The sequence below is a fragment of the Arvicanthis niloticus genome, chromosome 3 (genome assembly GCF_011762505.2).
Source record: "Arvicanthis niloticus isolate mArvNil1 chromosome 3, mArvNil1.pat.X, whole genome shotgun sequence".
Classification (NCBI taxonomy): Eukaryota; Metazoa; Chordata; class Mammalia; order Rodentia; family Muridae; genus Arvicanthis; species Arvicanthis niloticus.
Window position 1 is genome coordinate 14624021 of NC_047660.1, and position 14321 is coordinate 14638341.

At 34.1% G+C, this 14321-nt stretch overlaps 1 non-coding gene across 1 annotated transcript; it reads right to left on the reverse strand.

The window, feature by feature from the left end:
- Nucleotides 1-6984: 6984 nt before the first annotated feature.
- On the reverse strand, nucleotides 6985-7116 carry LOC117706435 (small nucleolar RNA SNORA17). The gene has a single exon (XR_004606538.1). It is a non-coding gene; the product is annotated as a small nucleolar RNA SNORA17 (small nucleolar RNA).
- Nucleotides 7117-14321: the final 7205 nt, after the last annotated feature.

Here is a 14321-nt window from a genome sequence, read left to right on the forward strand (position 1 = left end):
AAAGTTGCTGAGAAGAGTAGAGGGAGAAGTCATATTATAGGAGAAAAAAACTTTTTTCAAAAGAAGGAAAAGAAATAGAAGTAAAATAATGAAACAGTTTAAATAATAAACTACTATAATATGGAAGAAATATAACTGTAGTTAATTCTTTCATAGTATGCATCATTTTATCAATAAATATTTATTTTTCCTTGTGTTCCATAAATATATATCACTTGAGACAATTTTTTTCACCTTTTTTCATTGGATATTTTATTTACATTTCAGATGTTATCCCCTTTCCCCATTTCTTCCCCCACCCTTGCCCAGGAACCCTGAACCAACCCCCTTCTCCTGCTTCTATGAGGATGTGCCCTGACCTACCCCACCACTGCCACCTCCTCACCCTTGAATTCCCCCACAACCAGCATCCAGCCTTCATGGGACCAAGGATCTCCTCTCCCACCTATGTCCAACAAGGCCATCCTCCCCTACATATACAACTGGAGCCATGGGTTCCTCCTATGTGCTCCCTGGCTGTGGGAGCTCATAGACTGTGGGAGCTCTGGTTGGTTGGTATTGTTGCTTTCCTCATGGGGCCACAAACCCTTTCAGCTCCCTGAGTCTTCTCTCTAACTCCTCCTCCATTGGGAACCCCTTCATAAGGTCAATGGTTAGCTGTGAGCATCTGCCTCTGAATATGTCAGACTCTGGCAGACCTCTAAAGAGACAATATTTTATGAGCCCAAACTCTCAATATCTCTAAGATCTCTTAGATCTGATAGTTTAAGAATATAATGATATATTAAAATTCAATATGGACCACACACATGACTTTATAATACATGATTCCTTTAAGTTTTTACAAATATTTGAGTATGAAAAAACATTCTGCAGTTTAGAAATCACACCAAAGGAAAGCATATTGTATATATTCTTCTATATTTTCAAGTGCTGTTTTATATTTTTAAAATAGTATTTATTTTACTCTGTGTATGTGCCATATGCATGATTTGTAAGTCATACAAGAATGAATTATCAGAAAAAGAAGTTACAGGCAACTATGGGTATAATGTTAAAATAATAATAATAATAATAATAATAATAATAATAATAATAATAATAATAATAATAATAATATTCTGGTCCTGGGAGCATAATCTCTATCAGCTGTAATAGCAGCACGTGCTGTTAAGTGGTTTTTTTTTTTTGTTGTTTCTTTAACCACTTCACTGGCAAGGTTCACAGACAGATCTACAAAGCTTGTCTTGTCTCCTGCAAATTCCTGCAAATACTTGCAATTCTTTACATGTGTTGGATGTATGCATTTTATGTAGTTTTTAAACTGTAAATGTCAAGACTTGTTTTTAATTGAGTGATATATTTTTACATGTTATTAAACACATACTTCTGTGAAAAATAGCAGCAATGGACCATTGTAGCATTATTTGCCAAAGCATGCGAGTCTGTTTTACTGTTTCTCTTATAATAACTTGCTAAATAATATATTGCAATATTCATATGATGGTTTAATTATATTATATTGAAAGACTTCTCTCTGAAGTACATCCTCACTTCACATTTTATGGTAGTTCTTTCTTTGTTTAAGTAAAATATTTTAGAAAGGCATGAAAGGATATCCTCTGGATTTTGAAGGTTGAGCAGGAAGATTCTGAATTTAAGAGAACCATAGAACATGTTGTAAATTTCAGGTCAGCAAGGAAAATTATATTGTGACACTATATACCAACTAAACTGGTAAGTTAAATAAAAATGAAAAAAATAATGTTTTTTTTTCATTTTAATTAGTATTAACATCTAGAATTGTATAGTATAGCATTATATGTCTCTTTTGGGGACATATAAAAATTAGAATAATACAGTTTACTAGAATAACTAGGTATCAGAAAAGGTAGTCACTACAAGTGTAAAAAGCAAAATTAAACAATCTCTCCTCTTCAATCTTCACGATTTCTTCAATTTAAAGAGAATACGTTTCATGAAGCAAGGGTTCATTATTATTTTATTTTTTAAATTTGCCTTCATTTGCAATAAAATATAAATAGCCTATAGATGTGTACTTCCTTTACTCTCAGTTAACTTTGTTTCTGTTTTTGATTTTGCTTTTTAATACTAAACTCAGATTATGTGAGTTAGAGGCTTTTTCTACTCAGTGGCACAAACTAAGTTCAGTGGTTTTAACTCACATCCTATGAGATAAGCAATTCTTTATCACTATCACATCAGAATTTCATGTGCATAACATCATTGCTACCACCTTTTCCCAAAAGAGTAATACCTCTGAGTATACACATTGGTGCATTCCACACTAACAGCATCTACAATACAAGCCCTATACATAAAACTATGGGAAAATTTGAAAGAGGAGTTTGGAAGAAGTGTACAGAGAAGCCTGGCTGTTGCTAGATAGTATCTTATACATATAGCAAAGAAGCTATCTTATGAATCTCAACAAGACAGCTTAAGCAAGACCAGTGTAATGAAAATGTCAGTTGCTATGACAAGATGGATGTGGAGTATTTCCCATAATATCACCTTAGATAAAGAACTATAGGTGTTCAATGAGTGCTGAGATAAGGAGAATCAGGATTTCTGTTTTGTTTTGTCTTTTGTTAGTTTCTCTATTTTGTTTTTGTTTGGGGGATGCTTTGTTTTGTTTTAAGGAAAAGTTCTATTATAAATTCTTCACCCCCAAGTCTCTTAGCCCAACTCTCTTTTGCTTTTATGTGTATGTGTTTATAAGTATGTGTGTGTATGTACACATATGTATAACAATAATTATTAAGGAAGTCATAAATTTGAGAAGGAGTATGAGATCAGAGGAGTTGTGGTGGGAGATAAAGGAATGAAAATAATGTTAATATATAATGACATAAAATTTGAAAAAACATATAAACATTTTATTAAAATTTAAAATTATTTAAAAATTTACAGAAATCTAAACATAGTTAATTATATGAATAAGAAAATTCCAAAAATATTTTTAAATTATACATTATAAACCCTTCTAGGTCCTCATTATTCAAAGTATCATTTTATGTTTCTGTTCTCTTTACTATGAAACAATTCTTGAGTTAGGGTCCTCCAGCTATGTGTTCATTAATCCATTGCCACTATCATGATAGATTGTGAACTCTATGACAGCACATACTGTGAAAAGCACAGATAAAATTATTGGCTACACTGTGTGTTAAACAAATATACTTTAAAATATGATAGAAACTTTCTAAATGTTAAGAAATTGAGTTTCATTACTCAACACATGGTACTTACTCTGGTGCATGGTATCACATTTAGTTTTGGTACTCAAGTTTTCATCAAAGAATTTTTTTAAGTTATATGCAATGAAAGATTTGCAGAGGTTAAATCTCTACATTTGTAAATTTTTGGTGGCCATTTCTTTGTGGTTTTCCTGTTACATAAAGGCTATATGTGTATTTTCTGTGTAGGCTTATCTGGGCTCTGAGGAGAGGCTTTTTTTTTTTTTTTTTCTTTCTTTCTTTCTTTTTTTTTGTATACCAATTCAGATTTCCAGTACTTTCACACATGTACTCTAAATGTGTGTGATGTGATGAACTTCCTTGGCTGACACAACCCTGAAAATATTTACCCTTGTTTCTGTCACGTTTTCTTAGTTAGAGTAAATTCAACTTCCAAATTGATGAGACATTGGAAAGTAAGTTTAAAATCCTCTTATGGGAGAAGCTATATTTTTGCATCCATCTACTATAAATATGACTTTTACCATAAAACATGTTAATGTACCAATTTCTATTCCCTAACTTAGAATTTGCTATCCTTTTTTCATCCTATCACATAAAGTCTCATCTTGTTATGGTGTAAGTAAGAAGTTCGAAAGTCTTTTTGTAAATCAGAGCCAAATATTTAGGATATCTTATTCCATAAGGTTTTGTTTTGTTTGTTTGTCTAGCATTCTTATTATTCAGAAGACTTTGGAGTGGAAAGAATAAATTAGCATGCTCCATCCCACTACTGTATTGTATGAAATTATGGTGTGCCCATGACAGTCACTTCCCTAAAATGTTTAAAATGGAAAGACATGATCCTGAGAGCTCACTATGCTTCTGAAATCCAGATACTTAGAGCCTGGCGGGTTTTTTTTCCACATTTTTTCTTTATTAAGTCTTATGTTTTTATGAATATTAATGTTCCATAAAGAATTTTTATTTTATCATTTGACTGATATTTTCCATAATTAAATTGGACTTGAAATGCTTCAATGCTTTTATCATACTGTTGGCCTCCCCTCAAATTTTGAGGTTATAAAAATTTCTTACTCATCAATGTTCCTTGGAAGAACAAACTATAGATTCTTCCATAAAGGTTAAAAAAAAGTAGAGTCAATTTTGGAAAACTGGGCAAAAATTTTCAGGGAGCTATGTTTCACTTGTAGTGAGAGCAGTGGTCCTCCCAGAAAGAACAGAGGTCTTCTTGATGGAAAATCTCACCAAGTGGTTGTCTAGTGCCAGTCAGGCTGAAAAACATACTCACAGGGAACATATGGACTCATATGTTACATTAGGAATACATATGTATATTCTTAAATGTGTGCGTGTGTTTGTGTGTGTGATAAAAATTAACCTAAAAAAAGACCATGAGTTTGAAGAAGAGTGAGGAATACTATAGGGTAAGGTTTAGAAAGGAAAAAGGAAAGGGAGAAATGTTGTTAACTAGATTACAATAACATTGAAAAATGTGTGTTTTTAATGCATAGTGTTACAATATAGCTGGCTGCTGCAAAGAATCATTCCATAACTCTTTCAAGATTGCTATAATTAAAGTAAATGATGTTGAAGGTATGTGATTAAGGATTCATCTATGTGGAAATGTCTGAGTCACTTGTTTCAGTCTTTCTAAATGTCTTTAACTAATGATTTTATACCCCAACACTGGCTATGATCTTTCAGTTGGGGTTATTTTATTCTTTGAGATGCTTTGTTGGCTGAAACCTTATGCAGAGCTTTTGTAATGGTACCAAAATTCCACTTCAGTGCAGAAGAATAACTTATTCTTTACTGTATCTCCCGCTATGTTTGTTTTGTTGTGAAAATCATTTGGATAGTACTCGCAACACTCTTCCAAGAATTCTAGTTTGTAAGATCCTCTGGCTATTAAATTCATTTTCTTCTCTTCATTTTAGGAAATGTAACAGTTTGGTGACATTTTCTGACATAATGTGGGTGTCTTTTCTATTATATTCTAAAAGCATTTCTTACTCTTCCTTACTCTTTTACTGACAATAGTCAAAAAGCACTCTAATTCCTGCCCCAAATCAGAGTCCTACCTGCTTCTATTACCAATGCTCTCAAGGTCCTTTCAATTTCTGTGGAACACTTAGTCCTGAAGCCACACTTTTTTTAATTGTTGGGGATATGCAAAAAAGTACTTCTCTATCACTGACTTAGATCATAGTATGAGATCCACTTTCTGGCCAATGGAACATAAGTAGAAACATATTTCTGTTTTCTCCTCACCTTTCATTTTCTACTTCATTAAGGGAAAAATGAATACATCAAACTAATTACGTTATGAGTATTTTAATGCAAAAAAATGAACTAAAAGAATTGACATTTTGAAATACCATTAAGTCAAAGGGAAGGAAATAATTAATTACATTGATTTTTATGGTATGTTTACACTGTGCTATGAATCAATATTAAAATTTCCCCAACCACATTCACATAGGTAAACTAATAAGCCTTATGAGATGTTTATCTTCTTATATTCTATATATTTCTTGATACATTTATGTCTCTGTTTTGTGTTTGTAAAGAAGATAAGTGTTCCGCACCAAGAGGTCCTTTAAATATAATAAACAAGATTATTTTGGTTAATAGCAGTACAAAGGTTATGTGCTGAAAAGTGTATTGTTCTGTTGTTTTTTCCTCTCAAAAGTGTATATATTATAATCACAGGTAAAAAATATTTTGATTTATACATATATGTAAATCTGCTTTATGGTTTGTGGAATATTTTTTACTTTACTTATGATTGCTTTATATTTCATTAACAATATCATTAATTACGTAAAATATTTGTTGAGCCATCTTATGTATCTTCCAATGGTTTTAGAGCAATTTTAGGTTTATGTGCATAAAATAATGTTAGAGTTACAGTTTCCAAAATTTCAAAGACTAAAGAGTTAGACGATTAGTTAAATTTAATAGACTACTTTTGGAAAAAAAATATTTTAGAATTACCAAATAACAATACTTAAATTTATAATATTCACCTTTATGCATCTTGTCTTGTTTGTTTTCTAAAGAGATAAAGAAAGACATGGAGTTGGGCAGGTGGGCAGGTGAGGGAACTCATAGGAGATGATGGAGCAGAAACTGTGATCAGAATATATTTTATGGAACAAAAATGTATTTTCAATAAAAAGAGGAAGAAAAAATGTAAAGGAGACAACATATATTTGGAAATTATACTTCATATATCTTCAGCTCAGAATGTCATAGATGACTTTGATGGCTATTATATTTATTCAAGATATAAGCTAAGTGTATTCCTATTATTTGACTTTTTTTATTTCTGTCCTAGATTGTTGCTTCTATCTCACTGTATGCTTCAATGCCAGAAGCCCATAGTGCAGCATGTTTCCCATGGGGAAGGGAAGAATAGCATATACCTTACTATAGTTTCCCCTCCTTCCTTCTCTCCCAGTCCGCACACTCACTGATACTCATACCTTTCTCCTCCTGTACATCTGCTCCTCCTTTGGCCCTCCAGAAAAGGGTAGTTCTCCTGGGGACATAAGTAAGCATGGCTTTAATATTACAGTAAGACTAGATACCTCCCATCTCATTAAGGCTGGACAGGAAACTCAGTATGAGTAAATGGGCCTAACAGCAGACAAAAGAGTCAGAAGCTTTAAGTTTCTCTCTGTTTTTTATTTAATTTAATTAATTTAATAGACTTGTGTGATACCAGATTGATGGTTTGTGTGTGTGTGGGGGGGGGGGGGTTAATTTACTTATCATTCTGGTTTTCTCAGTTCTTATCACTGAGCATAAACATAGCCTCTCTCCTTGCTGTCACTTACTGATGCACATGTGATACAACCGTCACACCTTCAATACCTCTAGGAGCAGTTGATAGTCACTTTGGCCCACTGATCCACACAGGCCCAGATGGACATCCAGGGAAGTAAGCAAGCTGGAGTACAGAAAAATCCTACATGGAACCATGGCTCTAGGTGGGAATGAGCCCTACAACACTAAGGCTAGGGTAAGAGGTGAGCTCAAGACCATCACCATGGTGCCCTAACATGGAAATAGTCTGAGATGACTAGGAGAATCATAGTCCTAGCATATTTCCTTATGACAGATCATTATGAGTTCCAGGATGCAAGAATGAGAAGAAAGAACATAATATTTGCTAATTCACTCTGGCTATGAATTGGGAAAATATTAATGTGGAACATAAAGTCTAGATGTGTGGAGAAGGAAGAGCTCAGTGATGTCTCTATCAAGGAACTCCTCATTAACATGAACATCCTTAAATATGTTAGGGAGTATAACTGTCAATCAGAAGCATGCTATGAAAATTAATATACTCCTATGACAGCATATAAAAACATCTTTATCACTTGTAGCCGCAGAGTAGACACTCTTGACAGTCAAGTTCAAGATTGAATTATGAGGTCAGATACTATAAAGTTGTTAAATGAATGATGTTAGTTGATTTCAAATGGAGACATGATTAAATTATAGTGTATTCCTATGGCAATGGTATGTTATGTGCTTACACCTGAGGGTATTAAGCTTCAAAACAACTCTGAAATCTCTAAACCTGGAAAATGTATTTCAATTTTAGTCAGTTTAACTCAAACATCATTCTGACAGTTAGCTTCCAGGAAAATATAAATGAATTTGTCTCACCTTGTATCTTACTTAGGGTTTTGCTGCTGTGAACAGACACCAGGACCACAGCAAGTCTTTTAAAGGACAACATTTAATTTGGCTAATTAAATGTTCCAGGTTCAGAGGTTCAGGGCATTATCATTGAGGCTGGAGCATGGCAACATCCAAGCAGACATGGTGTAGGAGGAGCTGAGTGTTCTACATCTTCATCTGAAGGCTGGCTTCCAGGCAGCTAGGATGAGGGTCTTAAAGCCCATGGCCACAGTGACACACCTACTCCAAGAAGGCCATACCTACACCAACAGGACCATTCCTTCTTAAATTTTCAATCCCTGAGCTGAGCATATATAAACCATGACATTTTGGATTAACAGGTTACCTGTCCCAAAGCTTGTCTGAAACCTTAAGGATGAACATCTCCATCTCGGAAGCACACTGAGCACTCAAGAATGAACAAAATCAGAAATCGAAGAGATTTTTTTTTTCACCCTGTGAAGATCCCTTTAACACTAGACTGGAATCCAACTGAGGAACTTTTCTTATTTCTGGAAATTGAATGGGCCATTCTGATTTTCTCTCTACATTCTTTTTCAGAATTGAAATATAAATAAATCACTTTCTTCTTTCCTTTCCCATTCTCCAACACCTGCTATGTGTCATCCTAGTGCTTTCTCTCAGCTCCATGGCCTCTTCCTTAAAAATATGATAGTGTTACTTGTTCTGAACTCTACAAACGAAAATCTACTTTGCTCTAGCTTCTTAAGCCTCCAGAGAGAACAAGCTGTCCAATCTTGACAAGACTGTTTTGAAGACTTTGAAATTTAAGATATTTCCAACATAAAACATCGTTGTAGGGTATTTCACTTATAAATTTGCAGAAAATATAAGATATTATTTTTATATCCTCAGATGACGGGATGATATGAAAACCATAACCAAGCTGTATAAATATACTTCTTGGGCTCAGCCCCCAGCATTTCTTTCTTTCTGCTAACTCTTCCCAGGCCTAGAAGCTTCTAGCCTTTCTATAATTTAATCTTCCAAGTAAACTGATTCAATTCATCTTCTCTTGGCTTCTGACTGAATTGCTCTGCTTGGCATCTTACCAACGTTGACAATATGTTCTAATCTTGTAACTTCTTTTCATTCTCTGACTCATTCTGTTTTCACTACTGTTTAGTGTGTTCTTTCTGCAATCTGTTTCATTAAACCAGTCCCAGGAAGAGTGGGGAACTGATTTTGATGTAAAGTAAATAAATAAAAAACAAAAAATTAAAAAGTGAAAAACTTTGAGAGTCCTGACTACCTAGAGAAGAATGCACTGTCTGTGATCCAGAAAGTAAAAAGAAAGGCTCTCTCCTCTGGAATGCCAGAGCTCCTGGAGGATGGGATTTGTCATAGAATCATCTTACTAAAACATGTAAAATATGAGGCACTCATAGCAAGGTGCAATGAGTATATATGATATTTCTTGATTTTCTCTGGACTCCACTGAAATTAATAGGTGATAAATCATATATATATGGAAAAATCTAGGGTGAGCTGAACTTCTTATACACAACCAAAACCAACCAAGAAATAAAGTACTAAATTAATGCTGTTAAAGCTTCCTGAGGTATTAGTCATAAAAGTTGTTTTGCATGTAGATACTGCTGAACTTATTTCAGATTGTTCAGAATTAACTTTCTTATGTATACATCTGCAACAGGCAATATAAAACAGAAATTATCCATTATATATGACTAATATTCAATTTCAGAAGAGATTGCATGCTCTACTGGCACAAGTAAATGAAGAGACTGACCAATTAATTATTAATAGGAAATGTGCTACTAGCCTCAAAATGTCATTTAAAACATTATGTTAACAGCAAAGGTTTAAAGAGTATTTTTTTCCATTTCTTGGCAATCAGAGAGAGAAATCTGCATGATGTGGTGTGTATGTGTGGTAGCTTTTCAGGGACTGTTTTACAAAGCCAAGTGGCAAAGAGAACAAGGTAAATACAAATGAAGGCAGAAGAAGACAGAGAATGAGAAGGGGCCATAAGATTACGACATCTTAGTCATAATCTTAGTCAAAGTTAGTCTGAAGCCAAGCAGACCATTTCAGTCAGAAGCTGAGAAAAGCTAGATTGACTTAGCTTGGAAGATTAATTTATACAGAGGATAGAAGTTTTGAGGCCTAGGCATAGGGATAAATAAAAGAGAGAAAGAAATGCTCTCGGTTTAGCCCAAGATGTTTGTCTGCACAGCTTGGGGAAAGTTTTTATAGCATCCAATCATCTGAGGAAATAAATATAATATTTATAATAAGGAATAAAGCTGTTACATGTATTAGAAAACATCTTAAGTTGTATTGAATCAATTATCAACAATTTATTTCCTTTCAACAAAATAATTGCTCAGCCTTAAAAATACAGAATGATAGTTTCTCTATGTCAATATAGTTGAATCATGTAGTCTTGTGGATGTGAACATTTAAAAATACCCTATACCTTTTTGCATACTATATAATGTTTTGAATCTGTTTCTAAGAAAAATACTCATTTTAACTTATCAACGTCTGTAAAGAATTTTTATGTAAAATTATAACTATCTTTTCTATAGTACAAGCCAATTTAAAGAGAATTAAGTCAAAAATTAAAATTATTCAGCAAAGAACCATAACAATCATTAAAAAATGGAAAATAGTAATTAAAGTAATTATAGAATATGTAAATATTCTCATGAAAACAAATAGTAAGATATGATTTATTAGTACATCTCTGATAGATAAAATTATTTAATTTACTTTGATTATCAAATGGTTTTATTTTCTTTCATTGGAAAATAAACAGTATATGATCAGTAATAAAACATTTTCATTTTGAACTAGTATTAAAATTACCACATTAAAAATTATTATCCTATTACTTCTGGTTGAAAAATTATTTTATTTGATATTAGAATCGCTACTCCAATTTGTTTCATGGGACCATTTGCTTGGAAGTTTGTTTTCCAACCTTTTACTCTGAGGTAGTGTCTGTCTTTTTCACAAAGGTACGTTTCCTAAATGGCACCAATTTACTTTGTTTACAAATTTTAAGATTTTCATTGGCATGAGCTTCTTAGTGATATAAGAGTGAGATGAATATTGTTACTCCCATAGGCATTGTACCAGTATAACACATTTAGGAATACAAGGCTTAGACCCAGCCCTTCTTTACCTTTTTTTAACTGATTTGAGATGGTCAGCCTGTGAGTTAAGGGACTATAATAAATTCATGACTTGGAGTTTATTATAAGGGTGTTCTCTATGTTTTATTTAGAAATAGCTGAGTGGAGCTAACAGGCAACAGTCCAGGTTACCTTACAAGGATAGTTGGTTTTCAAAACATCAGAAATCCACATAATTGACGTGACAAACATTTCAGTGTTAATGTTCATTTTCATTAGAGACCTGTCTGCTCTGGACAGCTTCCTATAGTGAATTCTAAGAAGAAATTGAGCATCCTTAGAGTTACTCCAGTTGTGGTGAGACAGCCACTAGGCAAGAATTGCCACTTTCTTTCTACAGACAAATTACTGTCCAGAAAAGGACACACTTGCAGAATAGTCGACTGATTATATCTGCCTAGACAGAGTAATTAGCCCTTAAAAATTCTGCAGCACTAAGTTTTGTCAGATGATCCTGGGCCAGAAGGCAGAAGAACAGATGCTCCAACGTTTTGAAGTAGAGCGAGTGTCCAGGTGTTCAGAGATCTCTATAAATTGACTAAGTTTTAGAAACTATGCTTTGTGCTTCCCACAAACTATAGTTAACTCAGTCATTCTGGATTTCTGATGGGGTTGAAAACATTTAGCTATTGACCTTAAGAGAAAAGATTTGAGTGGAGGGTCGTCAGCTGACATTCATCCTAAAGCCAGGTTCAGAACTAAATGTTTTAGTTAGAATAGATGACAGAGGAGCTGGTTAGTCAACAAAAGGATGGACTAGGTATTAGGACTATCCTGTACCTCACTGGTACAAATTGGCATAATTATGCTCTAATTGTATTTTGAGAGAAAAGTTTCATTTTAACAGGAAGGGTGATGTGTAGGAGGAGCTAAGGTAGGAGGAGTACTGAGAGGAAGAAAAGGAGTAAGAAGAGGAGAAGAAGAAGGAGAGGAGAAGCTAGGTGATGAAAGAGAGAAAGAGGGGGGAGACAGGGAGGCAGATATTCATGTATCTCCACCAGTCAAAGATAGTTGTTATATCTAGGTTGGTCAGTGGGTTACACCTCTGATTGAACAATTCCAAACTTATAAAGCCTATGATTAACATTATTTTTTTAAAAATGTATAAATGCAAAAAGGAAAAGGGGGCATGGGATAGGGGTTTCTTAAGGGGGTGGGGGGGAATGGGGATAGGGGATGCCATCTGAAGTGTAAATAAAATATCTAATAATAAAAAAAAAAGGAATCGCTACTCCCACTTGTTTCTTGGGACCATTTGCTTGGAAGTTTGTTTTCCAACCTTGTACTCTGAGGTAGTGTCTGTCTTTTTCACAAAGGTGCGTTTCCTAAACGCACCAATTTTCTTTGATTACAAATTTTAAGGTTTTCATTGGTATGAGCTTCTTATTGATATAAAAGTGAGATGAATATTGTAACTCTCATAGGCATTGTACCAGTATAACACATTTAGGAATACAAGGCTTAGACCCAGTCCTTCTTTAACTTTTTTAACTGATTTGAGATGGTCAGCCTGTGAGTTAAGGGACTATAGCAAATTCATGGCTTGGAGTTTATTGTTAGGGTGTTTTCTATGTTTTATTTAGAAATAGCTGAGTGGAGTTAACAGGCAACAGTCCAGATTACCTTACATGGATAGTTGGTTTTCAAAACATCAGAAATCCACATAATTGACGTGACAAACATTTCCGTATTAATGTTCATTTGGATTAGAGACCTGTCTGCTCCTTACAGCTTCCTATATTGAATTCTAAGAAGAAATTGAGCATCTTTGGAGTTACTCCAGTTGTGGTGAGACAGCCACTAGACAAGAATTGCCACTTTCCTTCTACAGACAAATTACTGTCCAGAAAAGGACACACTTGCAGAATAGTCGATTGATTATATCTGCCTAGACAAAGTAATTAGCCCTTAATAATTCTGCAGCACTAAGGTCTGTCAGATGATCCTGGGCCAGAAGGCGGAAGAACAGATGCTCCAAAGTTTTGTAGTAGAGGGAGTGTCCAGGTGTTCAGAGGTCTCTATAAATTGGCTGTTTTAGAAGCTATGCTTTGTGCTTCCCACAACTATAGTTAACTCAGTCATTCTGGATTTCCTACGGGTTCGAAAACTTATAGCCTCATAGCCAATCCTGGCTATTTACCTTGAGAGAAGTGATTCGAGTGGATGGTCGTCAGCTGACATTCATCCTAAAGCCAAGTTCAGAACTAAATGTTTTAGTTAGGATAGATGACAGAGGTTCTGGTTAGTCAACAAAAGGATGGACTGGGTATTAGGATTATCTTGTACCTCACTGGTACAAATCGGCATAATTAAGCTCTAATTGTATTTTGAGAGAAAAGTTTCGTTTTAACAGGAAGGGTGATGTGTAGGAGGTGCTAAGGTGGGAGGAGTACTGAGAGGAAGAGAAGGAGTAAGAAGAGGAGGAGAAGAAAGAAAGGAGAAGCTAAGTGATGAAAGAGAGAAAGAGGGGGGAGACAGGTAGGCAGATGTTCATGTGTCTCCACCAGTCAAAGATAGTTGATATATCTAGGTTGAGTAGTGGGTTACACCTCTGATTGAGCAATACCAAACTTATAAAGCCTTTGATTAACATTTTTTAAAAAAAATGTATAAGTGCAAAAAGGAAAAGGGGGCATAGGATAGGCGTTTTCTAAGGGGGGGAATGGGGAAAGGGGATGCCATCTGAAGTGTAAATAAAATATCCAATAAAAAATGGAAAAAATTATTATCCTAGCCTAAAATTATATTATGACAAATGTACTTTTGATTTAAGATTAAAATATAAATTATCAATGGAAAGAAAATAATGACATATTTCCTATACTTATTGTTTTAAAGTATTGTGGTAAGATACTATTTTCTTGCTATGAATTATATGATATAAAATACTATATATAGTATTCCATAAATAAGAAGGAAATGTTATGTCAATTCTAATAATAGACTTAATTTTATTTTATACTTTTTATTTACTATTTAATTACATAAAGCATATTGGACAATTATAATAATTTTGAATATGAAAACGTACTACTAAGGGAATGCCTCAGCAATGAAGAACACTTGGTAATCTTGAAGAAGACCTGGATTTGGTTTCCATTACCCACATCATACAGTTCACAAACATCTAGAATTCTGGTTCCATAGGAGCTCATGCCCTCACCAGTTTCTGAGGGCATCTATATGTACTTGGCACAAATACAGACACACAAGCATGAAC